This window comes from Hyperoodon ampullatus, assembly GCF_949752795.1.
Source record: "Hyperoodon ampullatus genome assembly, chromosome: 12".
In the NCBI taxonomy this organism is placed as follows: domain Eukaryota; kingdom Metazoa; phylum Chordata; class Mammalia; order Artiodactyla; family Ziphiidae; genus Hyperoodon; species Hyperoodon ampullatus.
This window is the reverse complement of record NC_136925.1, coordinates 89894741-89914982: the sequence shown is the minus strand read 5'-3', so window position 1 is coordinate 89914982 and position 20242 is coordinate 89894741. Positions and strand designations below refer to the sequence as shown.

Below are 20242 nucleotides of genomic sequence, written 5' to 3'. Positions count from 1 at the left end.
CCCTCCCAGATTCACCACACTCCTTTCCCTTCTTCCCCTATAAAATTTTGCCCAACCCTCGCCTGGGTGCGACTTCTCTGGCCCCTTTCTCTCGGACCAGTGAACGTCACCCAGGAGCGCACCCTAATAAAGCTCACTTGAAGCTTTCCTCTGTTTCGCGATGCCGTTTGTTAAGATCCGACCTTACACTTACACATCAAGGATGGCTCTGAGCTGAATTTCTGCAAAACAAGACTATCCCGTGCGAAGAACCCAGTAGAGCTTTGTATCCCATCAGCTACAGGAAGAGAATGGCTGCAGGCTACTGAAAGCCAGCAGCATTTACAACTTAACTCCCATGGCCTCTGCAGTGCTACGTCTGAGTTTTCTGTTTCTGCCCCTGTACCAAACAGCTCTGGTGTAATTCCTCGTTCCTTCCTCCACCCACCCCCACCAACCCGTCCCCTTACCTGTGGTCCGTAGCCCTCCGCTCCGCGCTCGGATGCCGCTGGGGTGCCAAGGACCCACGGGATGGGTCGTTCCCAGCCGCCGGGCGCTGGCTTCCTAGAACCCCGCCAGCTCACGTGGCGCTAACAGCTAGGAGCCCCAAGGATGCCCCGCGCCAGGTGTGCTCTGGCTGGGACGCCCACTTCCGGGACACGCTCCTCCGGGAGAGGCACGCAGACCACTGCCACGCTCAGGTGACCTGCAGCCAATGCTGAGCAAGACCCACACGGGCGGTGCCGCGTCCGCACGGTGCAGCATGATCTCGGCGCTCCAGGCACGGGCGGCGGGGGTCGGGCGTCTCCTCTCCTGAGAGGCCGCTAACGATGCCCCGGGGCATGGGCCCCTGTGGCACGGAGACCGCTCCAGGCTGGACTCACCGCCAACGCCACCAGGAGGAGCGTTTGGTGGGACTCAGCAAACAACCCAATGTTTTAAATGGAAAAAGGACTTGAAAGATCCTTCTCCAGATAAGACATATAAATGGTCAGCAAGCACATGAAGAGATGTTAATCATCATCAGTCATGATGAAATGCAAGTTAACACCACAACGCCGACCCCTCCACACACTAGAAGGCCTACAATCAAGAAAGCTAAAAATAACAAATGTTGGCAAAAATTTAGAGAAACTGATACAAAATTTCCCACAGGGAAAATGAGTAAGTTCCGGAAGTGGATGCTGAGAATATTTGTACAACATGAATGTAGTTAATGCCATAGAACTGTATGCTCAAAATGATTTAAATGGTAAATGTTATGTTATGTGGGGGGGTTTAACATAATTTAGCCCCTGCTTTATACCAGACCCCAGAGTCAAAGCTTCTCATCCATTTTCTCACTTTTACTTAACCTCCTAGGATCTTCACACTCCCATTTAACAGACGAAGCTGAACCTGAGAGGTTAAACTAAGTGACTTGCCCAAGGCTCACTCGGCGAAGTCTACACTATTCAATGTTACTGTCTTTACTGAACACCTGCTAGAGCACCTACTGAACAATACCTCCAGCACCTGCCAGAGACATTGTGGGAAGACCAGGATGAACGGGGGCTGAAAGCAGATTACAAAACATGGGTAGATCCTGGGGCCCTGCTCTCAAACACTGAAGTTTCTTGGAGTGGAGGGGATGGCCTGTGCCACCCTTGTGGAGCCTTTTATTCCACGCCACCGCACCCCCACAGAGGAGGGAAGCAGCTGGCCTGATACTGAATATTAGCTCAGCTGGGAGGAGTCCTGGGGCTTTGAAGAAGGCATCTCCTGCCCCACTCCCCACATTGCCCCCTAGAGTCCAGTATGTGGGCACAAGCATCCCTATGGCGGGGCAGGAGGCACATCTCATGGCACCCCTCTCCTCCCGCCCTGCAGTAATGACACTGTACCCATACACCCGCCAGAAGGACAATGAACTCTCCTTCTCTGAGGGCACCATTATCTGCATCACCCGCCACTACTCCGATGGCTGCTGTGAGGGCATCGGCTCAGAGGGGTTTGGATTCTTCCCCGGGAACTATGTGCAGCCCAGCTGCTGACAGCCTGGGACCTCTGGGATGCTGACCCAAGCACCGCCTTGAGTGAGCCTCTTGAGTCCCACACCAAAGCCTGCTCCAGTCAACACTGGACCAGTCCGGCACGCCTCCTGGGCTGTGAGCTGTGTCTGTTCCTTCCCCCCATTGCAGTGGGATGGCGTCCTGGTAAAGACAGAGGAGGTACCCAGAGGCCTGCTGGAGACAGGAAAAAACTGGAAGCCAAGGAGTTTCGTGACCTTACCCACAGGGAACCCTTACGCCATGCAAGACAGGGTCTCAGCTGCAAGTGCCAACTTTGAATAAAATTCTGATGATCTCCTGATGAGGGCCCTGCAGGGCTAGCGGGCCGAGGGACTGAAACGCAACCCACTTGTAAGGCTCCCGCTCATTGAGCCTCCTCTGCCTGCCCTAAGCAGCAGTATCTCCCATCTCCTTGGTGCTCACTGAGCCCTCCACACTAGACCCGTGCCCCTCTGTGAAGGTGGGCCGCACCCTGCTCTTTTGCCTGTTGCCTGCTTTGTTATGTATTCAGTCTTGGTTCCCCAGGCTGGGCACTCCTCCAAGAGTGGGGACCAGCTCCCTCACTTAGGTGGGGCTCTCTGAGAGCAGAGATCACCTCGCCCTCATCCCCCCAGACGGCAGCGTGAGACACCTCGCTCACCTCCGCCCCTTCACCTCCTTTACAGCTCTGAAACCACAAGAGGGAGGTGGGCCTTGGGTTTCCACTCGCTCTGCTTTAAAGCATCATGGCTTTCTGTTCCATACGGGAGGAGAGGGACTCAAAAGGCCCAGTCAGTGCGGCGACTTTGGTTAAGTCCATGGTTTCTTGCTGCATAGACGAGGCTGGGGTGCAAGGAGACATTTTCGGGCTCTGTGAGGTCCCTGGCTGGCCAGAACCGAGCCCTGGAACAGTGTGCTACCTCTTTCCACCAACATGAGGTGACTATTCCCTCTAGCTTTTTATCCTGTGGGGATGCTAACAGGGTGGGGGGGCGGGGGGCAAGGAGTGTAGTGTAGTCACAGTAGGTAAAGCAAGATCTAGGCCTCGGACCATCAGCAAGGAGCGCCACCTCTCTCTGCGAGGAGTCCGGTGCGGGGGAGGTCGGGGTGGTGCATTTCGGGGCCTGGGTCCCCTGGACAGAAAACTGGAGGAGGGAGGCCATGCAGCCCAAGGCAACAGTTAACTGCACCACGGCGGGACATGTTCCTTCTTGACCCTGACAGGGAACCCTGTCCTCCCAGCTGGGAGGACAAGGTTTGTGGAAACACTGCTGCCTGCTCAGATATGCGCGCCACCCTGGTGCGGCCAGACTCCGGAATTCGCTTGCAGTGGGAATGGGGGAGGCAGCCAAGCTGGGTTAACTGCACAGATGGGGACAGCTCCCAACTCCCTCCTCCAGTCCCCAAATGGACCAACCTGGGATTCCGGGAAATCCCGGAGGGATATACCAAAACGAAAGGGAAAGGGAGTAATAAAACTAGCTTTCCCTTTCCCGACCCCCACCGCCCCACCCCCTCCCCGCCCAGGTGGCCCCTGCAGGCCACGTCCTCAGCACCTGATGCAGGTATAGGCGCACTTCAGTGGAGATTTCCCAGGGCACCACCCTGGCGAGGAAGGAGCTGGGCTCGGCCTTCTGCGCCTCCTGCATAAGGCGGTGCATGGGGTAGTGGTGGCGCAGGAAGGCCACTTCACCGCCTGCCAGCAGCCCCGTGGGGCAGAAGTCGTTGGCGCCGTCGCTCACATACAAAAGGCACTCGAAGGGCACGCCGTCGTGGGCCTGCTCGCGCAGATAGTCGCTGAGCACCTTGTGCTGGCACATGTTGGCGGGGCAGCGAGCGCAGCTGTGCGTGTGGAAGGGCTGCAGCGCCAGCAGCCCCCAAGGGTCGGGCCCCAACGGGTTGCTGAAGATGTGGCGAAACAGGCCGTGGTGGCCGGCGGCGCACAGCACACTCTCCATGCCAAAGGTGTTGGCGTCTGAGATGAGAATAACCTCAAAGCAGGCGCCCTGCTTGGCCACAAACTGCAGCAGCTCGCCCGTGCCGGGCGACAGGGGGATGGCCTCGTAGTTGGCGTGCAAGTCCGGGGGCCGCACGCCCTGCTCGCCCAGGTACTGGAAGACGCGCTGCATGTATTCGTTGTAGAAGCCCTCGCGCTAGGTGGCACACAGGCTCTCAGGCAGCCGCTGGCCCGCCGCGGCGCGCGCACGACGGAGTCGTCGCTGGTTTCGTCCACGATAGTCTCCTCCAAATCGAAGGTCAGGAGGAAGCGTGGCACACCGGGCGCAGCCATCCCGCTCTCCTCTACCAGCTTTGTCCTGAGCGACCAAATCCTTTTGTGGTCACCAAAGAGTCCCTCAGAGGAAAGCGGGACAGGACCTCTGAGCTCCTCCTGCAGGGCGGGGAGCGGCGGCTGCGGAGGTCTGTCCCGGCTGAGTCTGGAGTGTCGAGAGTGGGGAGAGGGCCGAGCTGAGGTATTTGGGCGCAGGATGGAGCAAGGAGTGCTCACGGGAATTGGAGGGGACGCTGCGTCTTATCCATCCCCGGATTTCTGGGCTCCGGCTCTCACGAGTCCTTCCAGTCCAGAGGGTCCGTGAATGGTGTGCATCTGGGCCGTTCCCTCCACTTGCCCCCCCATCCCCATGTTATGTATTTTTAACCACAATTTTAAAAATGAATGAAGCACTGATAATCCATGTTACAACATGGATAAACATTGAAAACATTCTAAGTCAAAGAAGTCATACTGAAAAGGCCACTCATATCACAACCATCTTGTGTGCTTTAAATCCATAGCAGTTTTGAAAGTGAGGGGAAGGGACTTTCCTGGTGGTCCAGTGGTTAAGACTCTGTGCTCCCAATGTAGGGGGCACAGGTTCGATCCTTGGTCAGGGAACTAAAATCCTGCGTGCACAGCATGGCCAAAAATTAAAATAAAATAAACGTCATTGGCCTGGTTTTGGGTCATAGCATCGTCCTTGAACCCATCAGAGCACCCACAGGATGGAACATGGGATTGGCTAGATGTGGATCATATGCCCATCTTCAAGGTGGGTAGCATCAGCCCTCTGGAACTGTTTGGACTGGAAACAGATAAGAAGTTCCCAAAGGAAAGCTGAGGTTCTGGACTTTGGCATGAGAACAGATGCTGGCTTGGGGAAAGCGGCAGATTCCACACCACTGACGGCCCACTGCACAGCTGTGGGATCTGAAGGCCAAGGAAGGAAGGGGCTGATTTAGGGTCAGGGGCTGCAGCCACCCATCCAGTGCTCTTGCTGTCCGCCCACAACAGCAAGAACCTCTTCCTCTTGCAAAAGGCACAGCCCTCCTTGATGTCTCTGGTGGCGGGAGCCCAGGAGTCACACCTGCCCCATGGCCACATGACTCAACCATCCCCCAAGAACAATACTGCTCATTTATCCAGTCTCCTCCCTCCTTTACAAAGAGCAGAGACTAAATGCTATGGTGGTTAGGAAATTCTTGCTCAATGAAGCAGTGAGAGGCTCAAGGATTATGCCGTATCATGGAATCCATCATTGGCAGCTTTCAGAGACCACATGGGTGCACGTGGCTCTCCAAGACCATGCAGCCTCAGTGTGAAACTGTCCATTGGGTGGCCCAGTTGCTCCCGTATCTTTGACTCTTAATGAGTATGAATATCAAAAGTTTGTTACAGCTGGAAGCCCAAAGGATTGCAAGGCCATGGTCTGCCGTATGGCTGTTGTGTCAGGGACACACTCGAATGTTTAGACGGTTATCACCTCGCTTGGCAGGCTATGAGCCTGTGAGAGGGAGGCCCTTTTCTCAACCACATGCATGTTAGTAACTGAAACATCCCAAAGGGCTGTCTGTGCTGCCCAGGTAGCTGTTCAATTGCCAGCAGCAAGGTCAGCTCAGTAATTGGCCACAGGGGCTTGACAGGGACCAGACTGGCCTGAGCTGGAGGACCATAGATGACTGCCTGGATGGTCAGAGGTCAAGGGCCGTCCTGAGACTTGATGTCTATTGATGCCCACTCAGATGGGACAAAGGATGCCTGCAGTCCCAGGAGGGCCCCACCAGCCCTCAGGAGGCAGCACCTGGGGGCTGGTAGGTTGCTGCACTAAGTTCTGTATAAATTCATAACATGACCATGGAGTAAGCTCAGTCAGGCCTGTGCTGGACCCGGGCTGCCCAGGCCAAGTGGGGCCAGCACTACTCTTTCCAGTTCAGATGGTAGGAGGAAACCCTGTGGGCTTCTGAGGCCCTAACAGCCGTTGACTGAGGTTGAGTTGGATTTGAAACAGTCAGTGACCAGAGCAGACATTTCATTCTTCTGCCATCAGGTTCCAGGACGGGGGTAGATAACCAGCGGTCCAGGTGAGCCCCACACTCGTGAGTGACCCCAGGCAAGTCCTGTCCACCCTACAGGACTCAGAGGTGTGGGGTTAGGGGGGCCGTGCGCCAGCTGTGCTTAACACTAACCCACTAACCCTAACGCCCAAATCTCTACTGTTCACTCCCTAACCCTAACCTCCTAATCTCTAATCCTAAACCCTAAGGCTCCTAACCCCTAGCCCCTAGATACTCGACCTTGACCTGTAAACCTCCCAACCCTTACCCTGACCCTGACTCAGACCGTCTAACCTGATCCTCTAACCCTGACCCTCTAGCCTGCATCCTTTAACTCTAATCCCTCAAAACCTGGGCTCAGCTGAGTGGCTCCATCCAGAGGTGAAGCAGGACCTGTCTTTGGGCCCCCACTGCCTCTGCCCTCTCCTCCCCCCAGGAACCAGAAAGCCCTGGGTTGTTGGACTCTCCTGACCAGATGGGCAGCTGCTCCTGGTCTACCTGCGCCCACACCCCGCCTGTCTGACCTTCAGTCCACCTTCAAGAGCCCGGAGACAAATCCAGGTGAGACGCCTGCTTCATTGGCACAGGTGGGACCTGGTCCCCATCCTCACAGCCCGGCCAGAAAACTTTGTGTGCACACTGTCTCATGAGGCTGCCTGTCCCCAACTAGCTGGAGGGGTCAGGAGTCAGATGTGGAACTGAAGTGTCCTTGAGATTGGAGTGCGGGCAGGAGACGGCAGGAGGGGTGAGAGGTGAGGTGTCATCATTCCCAAATCAGGCAGGGAGTGTGTGCTGTGTTTGCATTTCGGGCAGGGAAGAGTATGTCAGATGGAAGCTCTGAAGTAGCACACCTTGCAGGCCAACCTACTAGGAGAGTTCTTCCCTAAGTCAACGGGTGGTGCAAGACAATGCAAGAAACTGTAAATATATCCTTACAATGAATCTGGCAACTGGAAAGGAAACGTTACAGGTCATGGCAACCGAGGCACGAGGAGCCCATCCCGCCCGCCCAGCCTTGCGCAGTCTGGAGGTGGAGCCGGGGTAGGCTGGACAGGCAGCTCCCGGCTGGGGCCTGGGCCGGAGAGCCCCAGAAGGCGTGGCAACCCGCAGACAATTTCCAGAGCCCACTGCAGCCAGGAGACGTTCCCTACAGAAGAGCCTCTGGCCCTGTGTGTCCACCCTGCACACAGCACGACCATTGGTCCGTCGACCCCTGGGCCTAGTTCACGGCTGTCTGGCCGTCCCTCCCCTCACTTCCTGAGTGTCTGAGCCCCCAGGGCCCCCTTGGCCGAGCCTTCTCTGCACACCTGGCTTTCCTGACTATCCCTGCCTCTCTGAGCACACTGTGTCCTTCCCCGGGGTCTGCGGGTCTGGCTAAGGGTCCCCTTTGTCTCCGGGTGGGCACCCCAGCCAACGCTGATGCTTGCCTTTCCTGAAAGATGGCCCCCTCAGTCTCACCAACTCCAAACTGTGTTGCGTTTACTTCTGGGAAAGAGGGAATGAAGAGGAAGCCCCATTCCGGCCTCACGCAAGGTGCGTGCTAACCTTGTGGACCCAAGGGACCACAAAAAAGAGGCTGGAAGCCTGGTGGAGGCACAGCCCCTACCGTCACCCCTGTTCCTCGGCCCAGCTCCTCCCTTCTACCATCAAACCCCTCAGCCGCCACCAGAGGAAATGTGTGGGCCTGATCCTGTCACTCTGGTTCCAAAACTGTTCTGTCTATAAAACAAAGTCAAAGCTAGCTGTCTGGCCACCCTTGCAGCCCCTCTGCGATGCGTCCTCCCCATGAGCCAGGCACCCAGCCCCTTCCCCTGCCCCCTGCCCCCACCCTCCTCTAGAGCGAGCTCCGTCCACCCCGCTCCTTCGGTTCAGCTCAGCTGCCACCTCCGCTGACCCACCAGCCAGAGGTAACCTCTCCCTCCACAGACACACCTGGCCTGCAGCTCCTCTGTCCCACGCCTGGCTGGGCTGAGCACAGCTGAGAGCATGCGCCTGCTTCACTGTGGACCCCAGGCCCCAGCACATGGCACAGGCTCAGGGGTGTTTACTGGACAGATGGATGACCGTGAGGATGAGCAGGCATATCACTCACGGTAGCGGGTAGTGGTCCTCCTTTTGAGTCTCTACACTTCACCACAAAGTGCTGAGGCAACAGCAAAAGGGAGGGTGGGGGAAGGCGGCACCAGAAAGCAACAACTCCATGCCTTCCTCATCCCCCCATAGCACGCACGTGTACACACATATGTGCACGTACACGCCCGAGCATACCTGCATTCACACACATGTACACACACACAGGCAAAGATGGACTGCAGTCACACACATGCAATCACATGTGCTGCACATGCAAAAACATGTGCATACACACATATGTGTCTGCCTGCACATAAACACACTCACATGCACTCGGGTGTACACAGACCTGTGCACAGACAGCACACACATGCACGTGCTTGTGCACACTCATGTAATACACACACATACATACAAAAGCTCAGGAAATTTCATAAAGTTTGTTTTTGTTTCACCCTCCCCAAGAACGAGGAGACAGCAGATGGTCCCTGGGAAATAAAGATGGTCACAGCCCTGCATCTGTCACAGAGGCTAGTTGAAGGCTCAAGCACGCTCTGCCCTGCCCAGTCGTGGGGTACAGACCCAGCCTGCTCAGCTTCCTCAGCTGAGCCTTCCGCTGCCCCAGCCCCTCGTGGGAGAAGCAAGTCTGAGTGTCAGTTGCAGGTCATGTCTGCGCTACTTCTGGACTGGGGGTCTTGTGTTATCTTGCATGGTATCTTGCTGTGGGCTGAGGCTTACATTTTGCTAACTACTCTTCCATAAGCACTTCACCATATTCCTGAATGCCTATGCCTTCCAGAGGCTCCAGTTCTAGAACCCTGGAGTTGGGAAACAGTCAGCCATCTCTGTGCACAATCACAAAGCTGCAGTCTGACCCAAGTCCACTTCTTGTATGTCTTAATGCTGCTCCACCTGGGGCTGATTGGGGAGGTGCTGGGTCTACAGTCCATGAAGATCAGGGAGACATGATCCCCTCTCGCAGGCCTGCACAGACTTACCTTTGTCTGTTAGTCCAAGTCATGCTCTATACAACATCTCTGTTTTTCTCCTCTAGAAAAAAATATTCCCAAAAGCAGCAGCATCTCTTTAGACCACAGTCAGGATGACCCTCCTGGAATGAGCCTCAATCCTGCCTCAACTGGACTCTCTCCTGCCCTCTGCCTGACAAGGACCAGGCCTTGGGTGTGGTCAGTCTCCCCTCAGTCTGACTGGGCCTTCCTGACCAGAGAGCCCAGGATACCCCCTGAGCCTGGGGACTCAAGCATGTGTTGTGGGCAAATGTGCTGATGCATCAAAAAATGATAGGACTCTCCAAGACCATGAAAAATCACATACAACACGAACCATAAATAACAGCCAGGCTTGTTCTACACTGTGTGAAAACTGTCAATTTTTCACTGCACTGGAACACACACACAGATGCTCTGGGCCTGGAAGAGCCCCAGGGCCCTGGTGCTGCCCAGACTGGAAAGGGCCTCACACAGCACCTTCTGGATCCTCACTGTGATGGGATGGGGGATCCAGAAAGAATGCATAAGAAGTGGATACAGGAGCCCAGCCAAGCTCCCAGGCTTTTGGGGCCTGGAGGGTCAGAAAGCTCCAGAGTATTCCCCTTGCTGAACTTGGATTCAGAGTCCCAGATGCTCTGTGGGCAGCAGGATCCTCCCATGAGGACACTGACCATCTCCTCCAGGCCTCTACCACACAAAGGGTGACCAATCACAGAGCTGCGCCACAGGGATGAGGGCAGGCCAGGGAGCCTGAGGGAGAGGAGGCGGGAAGCGGCAGCACCCCAGTTCCATGGTCTTCTCGTCCCCCTGGAGCCCCCGCCCTGGTGCACAGTTCACTCCCGGGCTCACCGTGAGTGATGCGCTGAGCAGGCCTGAGTCTTACCGACGGCCAGATCTCTCGGGCCCTCTGCGTCCTGTGTTTTGCTGCAGACAGTACACCCTTAGTAACTGCTCAAGTCGCGGATCGAGAGGGTCAATGAACGAATGAGCAAGGGAATGAGTGAGCGATGAAGGAACAGAGAAATGGGCAGATGGTGGATCCGCGCTGCCGTGCTGACCCCGAGAACGAAATGTCACAGGCGTGCAAGACTCTCCCACGAAACAGTCTACACTGCCTCCTGACCCCAAGCCACTCCCTTCAGGACACCCTTGCTCCACACCATAAAATGTACCCTAACCCTAGCCCGTACCCTAACCCATACCCTAACCTGTACCCTAACCCCTACCCTAACCCTAACCTGTAGCCGTACCCTAACCCCTAACCCTAAACTTAACCCTAACCCAACACTAACCCTAACCCTAACCCTAACTCAGGCCCTGATCATGTTTTTAACTAAGACCCTAATACTGATCCTACAAAGGCCCTGATGCTCCTCCGAAGTCATGACCTGACAGTGTCCCCAGCTAAGGGCATGACACTAGGCCTCACTCGGGCCCTGTCACTCTCCCTAAGTCAGGCTCTCACGCTGTCCCTACCTGAAGCCCTGACATTGGTTCTAAAAATGGCCCTGGTACTCTCAGTAACTAACGTCGTGACACGATCCCTAGATGTTAACCTGACCCTGTCACTAGCTAATGTCCTCCCTCTGATGATAACTAAAGCCCTGATGCTGCGCCTAACTCAGGCCCTGAATTTAGTCCCAAGTCCGTGACACTGTCCTTAATTAAGGCCTAGATGCTTCTCCTAGGTCAGGGCTTGATACTGTTCCTAACTAAGGCCCTAACACTATTCCTAACTCAGGTTCTGACACTGTACGTAACAGAAGGCCCTGGCGCTAGTCCTAAGGCCCTGACACTACTCCTAACTCAGGCTCTGACGCTAGTCCTAACTAAGGCCCTGACACTGTCCCTAACTAAGGCCCTGACACTACACCTAACTCAGGCCCTGACACTGGCCCTAACTAAAGCACTGACACTACTCCTAACACAGGCCCTCACACGATTCCTTTGAAGGCTCTGATGCTAGTCGTAAGGCCCTTACACTGACCCTAAGGCCCTGCTGCCGTCAATATCTAAAGTCCTGACACTATCCTGAGAATATACTCTAACAAATGTCTTAATAACGTCCTAGAACTCTCCTGATGTAAGCCTTGACGCTGTCCCTAAGTGAGGCCCCGAGGCTGTCCCTAACATAGGCCCTGAGAATGTCTTTAACAAAGACCCTGATGCTCATCCTACAGAGGCAATTGTGCTGCTCCTAAGCCTGGCCTGACACTTTCCCTAGATAAGGCCCTGACGCTGGTCCTAAATAAGGCCCTGATGCTCTGAATAACTAAGGCCTTCAAACTATCCCTCGCTCATTTCCTAACATTTTCCCTAGCCCATAACCTGACTCGATCTGTAGATAATGTCCTGCCTCTTATCCTACCTGAAGCCCTAATGCTTTCCCTAACTAAGTCACTGACTACTCCTAACTCAGGCCCTGACACTGGCCCTAACCAAAGCCTTCAAACTACTCCTAACTCAGGTCCTGACACTGTCCCTTACAAAGACCCTGACACTACACATAACACAGGCCCTGACATGATGCCTAACAAAGGCTCTGATGCTAGTCTTAACTAAGGCCCTGACACTCTCCCTACCTAAGGCCCTGAACGTACTCCTAACTCAGGCCCTGATCATGTCTTTAACTAAGACCCTACTGCTCATCCTACAAAGGCCCTAATGCTGCTCCTAAGTCATGCCCTGAGAGTGTCCCTAGCTAAGGGCCTGATGCTAGGCCTCACTCAGGCCGTCGCTCTCCTTACGTCAGGCTCTGACGCTGTCCCTACCTGAAGCCCTAACACTGTTTCTAAACAAGGCCCCTGGTACTCTCAGTAACTATGGTATTGACACTATCTCCAGGTCATTTCCTGACACTATACCTAGATATTGACCTAACTCTATCTTTAGCTAAAGTTGAGCCTCTTATGGCAACTAAAGCCCTGATGCTGTGCCTAAATCAGGCCGTGAATTTAGCCCCAAGGCCATGACACTGTCCCTAACTAAGGCCTAGATGCTGGTCCAACGTCAGGGCCTGATACTGTCCCTAACAAAGGCCCTAACACTATTCCTAACTCAGGCCCTGACACTGTACCTAACAGAAGGCTCTGATGCTACTCCTGACCAAGGCCCTGACACTGTCCCAAACTAAGGCCTAGATGCTGGTCCAAAGTCAGGACCTCATACTGTCCCCATCTAAGGACCTAGCACTATGGCTAACTCAGTCCCTGACAGTACCTAACAGAAGGCCCTGACCCCAGTCCTAACTAAGACCCTGACACTGTCCCTAACAAAGGCTCTGATGCTAGTCCTAACCAAGGCAATGACACTGTCCCTAAGTAAGGCCTGAGATTACTAATAACTCAGGCCATGACACGATACCTAAAAAAGGCTCTGATGCTGTTCCTAACTAAGGCACTGACACTGTCCCTAACTAAGGTCCTGACACTACTCCTAACTCAGGCCCTCAAACGATTCCTAACAAAGGCTCTGATGCTAGTCCTAAGGCCCTGACACTGTTCCTAACAAAGGCACTGATGCCACTCCTAACTCAGGCCCTAACACTGTCCCCAATGAAGGGCCTTGTGTGACTCCTAATTCAGGCCCTAACACGATACCTAACAAAGGCTCTGATGCTAATCGTACCTAAGGCTCTGACACTGTCCTTAACTAAGGCCTGGACACTACCACTAACTCAGGCCCTGATACTGTCTCTACCTAAGGCCCTGACACTACACCTACCTCAGGCCATGACAGTGTCCCTAACTAAGGCCCTGACACTACACCTACCTCAGGCCATGACAGTGTCCCTAACTAAGGCCCTGACACTACTCCTAAATCTGCCCTGACATTATAACTAACAAAGGCTCTGACGCTAGTTCTAACCAAGGCCCTGACACTGTCCGAAACAAAGGCACTGACACTACTCCTAACTCAGGCCCTGACACGGTACCTAACGAAGGCTCTGATGCTAATCCTAACTAAGGCCCTGACACTGACCCTAACTAAGCCCTTGACACTACTCCTAACTAAGGCCCTGATGCTACACATAGCTCAGGCCCTGACACTGTCCTTAACGAAGGCCTTGACACTACTAATGACTCAGGCCCTGACACTGTCCCTGAGGCCCTGACACTACTACTAACTCAGGCCCTGACACGATACCTAACGAAGGCACTGATGGTAACCCTAACTAAGGCCTTGACACTATTCCTAACTAAGGCCCTGATGCTACACTTAACTCAGGCCCTGACACTGTCCCTAAATAAGGCCTTGATACTACACCTACAACAGGCCCTGACACTGTTCCTAACAGAGGCACTGATGCTAGTCCTAAATCAGGCCCTGACACTGTCCCTAATAAAGGCCCTGCTGCTGTCAATATCGAAAGTCCTGACACTATCCTAAGCTTATATCCTGACCAATCTCTTACTAAGTTCCTGAAACTGTCCCTAAGAGAGGCCCTGAGGCTGTCCCTAACAGAGGTCCTGATAATGTCTTTAACAAAGACCCTGATGCTGATCTTACAGAAGTACTGGTGCTACTCCTAAGCCTTGCGTGGACACTGCCCCTAGATAAGACCCTGACGCAGGTCCTAAATAAGGCCCTGATGATCTGAATAACTAAGGCATTGAAACTATCCCTCGCTCATTTCCTGACGTTATGCCTAGCCTGTAACCTGACTCAGTCCGCAGCTAATGTCCTGCCTCTTATCCTACCTGAAGCCCTAATGCTGTCCCTAACTAAGGCCCTGACTACTGCTAAATCAGGCCCTGAAACTAGCCCTAACTAAAGCCTTCACACTACTCCTATCTCAGGTCCTGACACTGTCCCTAACTAAGGCCCTGACACTACTCATAACTCAGGCCCTGAGACAATACCTAACAAAGGCTCTGATGCTAGTCTTAACTAAGGCCCTGACACTCTCCCTACCTAAGGCCCTGAACGTACTCCTAACTCAGGCCCTGATCATGTCTTTAACTAAGACCCTACTGCTCATCCTACAAAGGCCTTAATGCTGCTCCTAAGTCATGCCCTGAGAGTGTCCCTAGCTAAGGGCCTGATGCTAGGCCTCACTCAGGCCCTGTCGCTCTCCCTAAGACAGGCTCCCAGGCGATCCCTACCTGAACCCCTGAAACTGGTTCTAAACAAGGACCTGATACTCTCAGTAACTGTGGTATTCACACTATCCCCAGGTCATTTCCTGACACTATACCTATACCTTAACGTAACCCTGTCTTTAGCTAAAGTCGAGCCTCTTATGCCAACTAAAGGCCTGATGCTGTGTGTAACTCAGGCCCTGACTTAGTCCCAAGGCCTTGACACTGTCCCTAACTAAGGCCTAGATGCTGGTCGAACGTCAGGGCCTGATACTGTCCCTAACAAAGGCCCTAACACTAATCCTAACTCAGGCCCTGACAGTGTACCTAACAGAAGGTCCTGACGTTAGTCCTAAGACCCTGACACTGTCCCTAACAAAGGCTCAGATGCTAGTCCTAACCAAGGCCCTCACACTGTCCCTAACTAAGACCCTGACAGTACTCCTAACTTAGGCCCTGACCCGATACCTAACAAGGCTTACTTATTAAGTAATAATTAGCCTACCTGAAGCCCTAACTCTGTCCCTAACTAAGGACCTGAATAGTCCTAACTAAGGCCCTGACACTGTCCTCACCAAGGCCTTCACCGTACTCCTAACTCAGCCCCTGACACTGTACCTAACTAAGGCCCTGACAGTACTCCTAACTTAGGCCCTGACACGATACCTAACAAAGGTTCTGATGCTATTCCTAACTAAGGTGCTGAAACAGGACCTAACTAAGGCCCTTGACTTAGGAGTAGTGTCAAGGCTTTAGTTAGGGACACTGTTGGGCCTTAGTTCGGACTAGCATCACAGCCTTTGTTAGGTATCATGTCAAGGCCTGACTTAGGAGTAGTGTCAGGGCCTTAGTTGGGGACAGTGTCAGGTCCTTAGTTAGGACTAGCAACAGAGCCTTTGTTAGTAATCGTGTGAGGGCCTGAGTTAGGAGCAATGTCGAGGCCTTAGATAGGGACAGTGTGTGTCAGGGCCTTGGTTAGGACTAGCATCAGAGTCTTTGTTAGGTATCATATCAGGGCCTGAGTTAAGAGTAGTATCAGAGCCTTAGTTAGGAACAATGTCATGGCCTGAGTTAGGAGTAGTATCAGGGCGTTATTTAGGGACACTGTCAGGGCCTGAGTTAGCAGTAGTGTCAAGGACTTTGTTAGGGATTGTGTCAGGGCCTCAGTTAGGAATAGTGTCAGTGCCCTAGGTAGGGACAGTATGAGGCCCTGACTTAGGATGAGCATCTAGGCCTTAGTTAGGGACAGTGTCACGGCCTTGGGACTAAATTCAGGGCCTCAGTTAGGCACAGCATCAGGGCTTTAGTTGGCATAAGAAGCTCAACTTTAGCTAAAGAAACGGTTAGGTTAAGGTCTAGGTATAGTATCAGGAAATAACCTAGGGATAGTGTCAAACTTTAGTTACTGAGAGGATCAGGGCCTTGTTCAGAACGAGTGTCAGGGATTCAGGTAGGGACAGCATCAGAGCCTGACAGAGACACGGTCAGAGCATGACTGAGGCCTAGCGTCAGGCCCTTAGCTAGGGACACTGTCAGGGCATGACTCAGGAGCAACATCAGGGCCTCTGTAGAATCAGCATTACGGTCTTAAGACATGATCAGAGACTGAGTTAGGGAGAGCGTCAGGGCCTCAGTTACGGGTAGCTTCAGGGCCTATGTTAGCGACAACCTCACGGCTTTATTTGGGGACAGCGTCAGGGCTGACTTAGGAATAGTGTCAGGCCTTTAGTTATTACTATCAGCAGGGCCTACATTAGGGACAGCTTCCGGGCCTTACTTTAAGACAGTGTCAGGGCCTTAACAGGACTATTCAGGGCCTTAGCTAGGGACAGCATTAGGGCTTTATGTAGGATGAGAGGCAGGATATTAACTATGGACTGAGTCAGGTTACGGGCTAGGGATAAGGTCAGGAAAGGACAGAGGGACAGTTTGAAGGCCTTAGTTACTGAGAGAACCTGGGCCTTCTTTACGACCAGCGTCATGGCCTTCGGTAGGGACAGTGCCAGGGCAAGGCCTCAGAGGAGCATAAGGGCCTCTGTAGGATCAGCATCAGGGTCTTGGTTAAAGACATTCTCAGGGTCTCACTTAGGGACAAGCTCAGGGCCTCACTTAGGGACAGCGTCAAGGCTCACGTAGGGACAGTTTCACGACCTTAGTAAGAGATGTGACAGGATATATGCTCAGGATAGTGTCAAAACTTTAGATATTGATGGCAGCAGGGCCTTTGATAGGGACAGTGTCAGGGCCTGAGTTAGGGACAGTGTCAGGGACTGAGCTAGGGTCAATGTCAGGGCCTTAGTTAGGATTAGCATCAGAGCCTTCATTAGGTATCGTGTCTGGGCCTGAGTTAGTAGTGTCAGGTCCTTAGTTATGGACAGTGTCAGGGCCTGAGGTAGGTGTAGTGTCAGGGCCTTAGTTCAGACAGTGTCAGGACCTTAGTTAGGACTAGCATCAGAGCCTTTGTTAGGTATCGTGGCAGGGCCTATATTAGGAGTACAAGGGCCTTAGTTGGGGACACATTCACGGGTTGAGCTAGGAGTAATGTCAGGGCGTTATTTAGGGAGAGTGTCAGGGCGTGAGTTAGGAGTAGTCTCAGGGCCTTAGTTAGGAGTAGCACCAGAGCCTTTCTTAGGAATAGTGTGAGGGCCTGAGTTAGGACCAGCATCAGAACCTCTGTTCGGTATCGTGTCACGGCCTGAGTTAGCCGTAATCTCAGCCTCTACTTAGGGACAGTGTCCGGGCATTGGTTAGGAGCAACAGAGCCTTTGTTACGGACACTGTCAGGACCTTGGTTGGGACTAGTGTCAGAGCCTTCTGTTAGGTACACTGTCAGGGCTTGAGTTAAGAATAGTATTATGGCCTTAGTTAAGGACAGTATCAGGAGCTGACTTAGAGCATCAAGGCCTTAGTTAGGGACAGTGTCACAGCCTTGGGGCTGAATTCAGAGCCTGAGTTAGGGACAGCATCAGTGCTTTAGTTGCCATAAGAGGCCTGACTTTACCTAAAGACAGGGTTAAATTATGATCTAGGTATAGTGTCAGGAAATGACCCAGGTATAGTGTCAACACCTTAGTTACTGAGAGTATCAGGGCCTTGGTTAGAACCAGTGTCAGGGCTTCAGGTAGGGACAGCATCAGAGCCTGACGTAGGGAGAGTGACAGGGCCTGAGTGAGGCCTAGCATCAGTCCCTTAGCTCGGGACACTGTCAGGTCATGACTCAGGAGAAGCATCAGGGCCTCTGTAGGATCAGCATTATGGTCTTAGTTAAAGACATGGGGGCTTCCCTGGTGGTGCAGTGGTTTAGAGTCCACCTGCCGATGCAGGGGACACGGGTTCGTGCCCTGGTCCGGGAAGATCCCACATGCCATGGAGCTGCTGGGCCCATGAGCCATGGCTGCTGAGCCTGTGCGTCCGGAGCCTGTGCTCCACAACGGAAGAGGCCACAACAGTGAGAGGCTGGTGTATCGCAAAAAAAAAAAAAAAAAAAGACATGGTCAGGGCCTGAGTTAGGCGGAGCGTCAAGGCCTCAGTTAGGGATAGCTTCAGGGCCTGTCTTAGGGACAGCCTCAGGGATTTAGGGCCAGCAACAGGGCTGACTTATGGATAGTGTCAGGACCTTGGTTAGAGATGGGTCAGTATATTAGCTCAGGATAGTGTCAGGCCTTTAGTTATTGCCGGCAGCAGGGCCTGCATTAGGGACAGCTTCCGGGCCTTACTTACAAACAGTGTCAGGGCCTTACTGATGACTAGTCAGGAACTTAGTTAGGGACAGCATTAGGGCTTCAGGTAGGGTAAGAGGCAGGACATTAACTACGGACTGAGTCAGGTTACGGGCTAGGGATTAAGACAGGAACGTAGCGAGGGACAGTTTGAAGGCCTTAGTTACTGAGAGCACCTGGGCCTTCTTTAGGACCAGCATCACAGCCTTCGGTAGGGACAGTGTCAGGGCAAGGCCTAGGAGGAGTAAGAGGGCCTCTGTAGGATCAGCATCACGGTCTTGGTTAAAGACATTCTCAGGGCCTCACTTAGGGACAGGCTCAGGGTCTTACTTAGGGACAGCGTCAAGGCTCACTTAGGGAAAGTTTCAGGACCTTAGTAAGAGATGGGACAGGATATATGCTAAGGGAACTGTCAAAACTTTAGATATTGACAGGAGCAGGGCGTTTGTTACGGACACTCTCAGGGCCTGAGTTAGGACTAGCATCAGTGCCTCTGTTAGGAACAGGGTCAGGGCCTGTTGTAGATGTAGTATCAGGGCCTTATTTAGGGACAGTGTCAGGGCCTGAGTTAAGTGTAGCTTCAGGGCCTAGTTAGGAATAGTGTCAAGGCCTTACTCAGGGTCACTGTCACGGCCTTAGTTAGGGTTAGCATCAGAGCCTTCGTTAGGTATAATGTCAGGGCCTGAGGTATAAGTCATTTCAGGGCCTTGGTTAGGAAGAGTGTCACAGCCTTTGTTATGTATAATGGCCAGGCCAGAGTTAGGAGAAGAGTCAGGTCCTTAGTTAGGGACACTGTCAGGGCATTATTTAGGGACAGTATCACGGCCTGAGTTGGTAGTAGTGTCAAGGCCTTAGTTAAGGACACTGTCAGGGCAAGGCCTAGGAGGAGCATATGGGCCTATGTAGGATCAGCATCAGGGGCTGGGGCTGGGGCTGGCGCTGGGGCGAGGGCTAGGGCCTTAGTTAGGAATAGTGTCAAGGCCTTAGTTAGGATCACTGTCAGGGCCTCTGTTAGGGTTAGCGTCAGAGCCTTCATTAGGTATGATGTCAGGGCCTGAGTTAGAAGTAGTGTCAGGGCCTTAGTGAGGGACAGTGTAAGGTATTTGGTAGGATGAGTGTCAGAGCCTTTCTTATGTATAATGGCAGGGCCAGAGTTAGGAGAAGAGTCAGGCCCTTAGTTAGGGACACTGTCAGGGCCTTAGTTAGGGACAGTATCACAGCCTGAGTTAGTAGTAGTGTCAAGCCTTAGTTAAGGACAGTGTCAGGGCCTTACTTACAACTAGTATCAGAGCCTTTGTTCGGTATCTTGTCAGGGTCTGATTTAGGAGTAGTGTCAGGGCCTTAGTTAGGGACAGTGTCAGGGCCTGAGTTATGAGTGGAATCAGTGCCTCTCTTAGGAACACTGTCAGAGTCTGTGTTAGGTGTAGTGTCAGGGCGTAAGTTGGGACAGTGTCCGGGCCTTGGTTAGGACTACCATCAGAGCCTTTTTTAGGGATAGTGTCAGTGCCTTGGTTAGGACGAGTGTCAGAGACTTTGTTATGTATAATGGCAGGGCCAGAGGTAGGAGGAGAGGCAGGCCCTTAGTTAGGGACACTGTCAGGGCCTTAGTTAGGGACAGTATCATGGCCTGAGTTAGTAGTAGTGTCAAGCCCTCAGTTAAAAACAGTGTCAGGGCCTTACTTACAACTAGCATCAAGCCTTTGTTCGGTATCGTGTCATGGCCTGAGTTAGCTGTAGTCTCAGGCCCTACTTAGGGACAGTGTCAGGGCCTTGGTTAGGACTACCATCAGAGCCTTTGTTAGGGCCAGTGGCAGGGTCTTGGTTAGGACTGGCGTCAGGGCCTTCTGTTAGGTACACTGTCAGGGCTTGAGTCACGCATAGTGTCAGGGACTTTGTTAGGGACAGTATCAGGCCCTGACGTTGGACCAGCATCTAGGCCTTAGTTAGGGGCAGTGGCATGGCCTTGGGGCTGAATTCAGGGCCTGAGTCAAGCACAGCATCAGGGCTTCAGTTGCTATAAG

The 20242-nt window shown here is 53.2% G+C and overlaps 1 pseudogene across 1 annotated transcript in view; it reads right to left on the bottom strand.

The window, feature by feature from the left end:
• Positions 1 to 676: 676 nt before the first annotated feature.
• LOC307061585 (phosphoethanolamine/phosphocholine phosphatase-like) overlaps positions 677 to 20242 on the bottom strand; it is a 160204-nt pseudogene continuing 140638 nt past the window's right edge. Inside the window, exons 3-6 of the transcript in view lie at positions 7320 to 7410; positions 3566 to 4444; positions 2626 to 2697; positions 677 to 829 (exon numbers count right to left, since the gene is read on the bottom strand). The product of the transcript in view is annotated as a phosphoethanolamine/phosphocholine phosphatase-like (transcript). The remainder of the gene's footprint in view (positions 830 to 2625; positions 2698 to 3565; positions 4445 to 7319; positions 7411 to 20242) is intronic.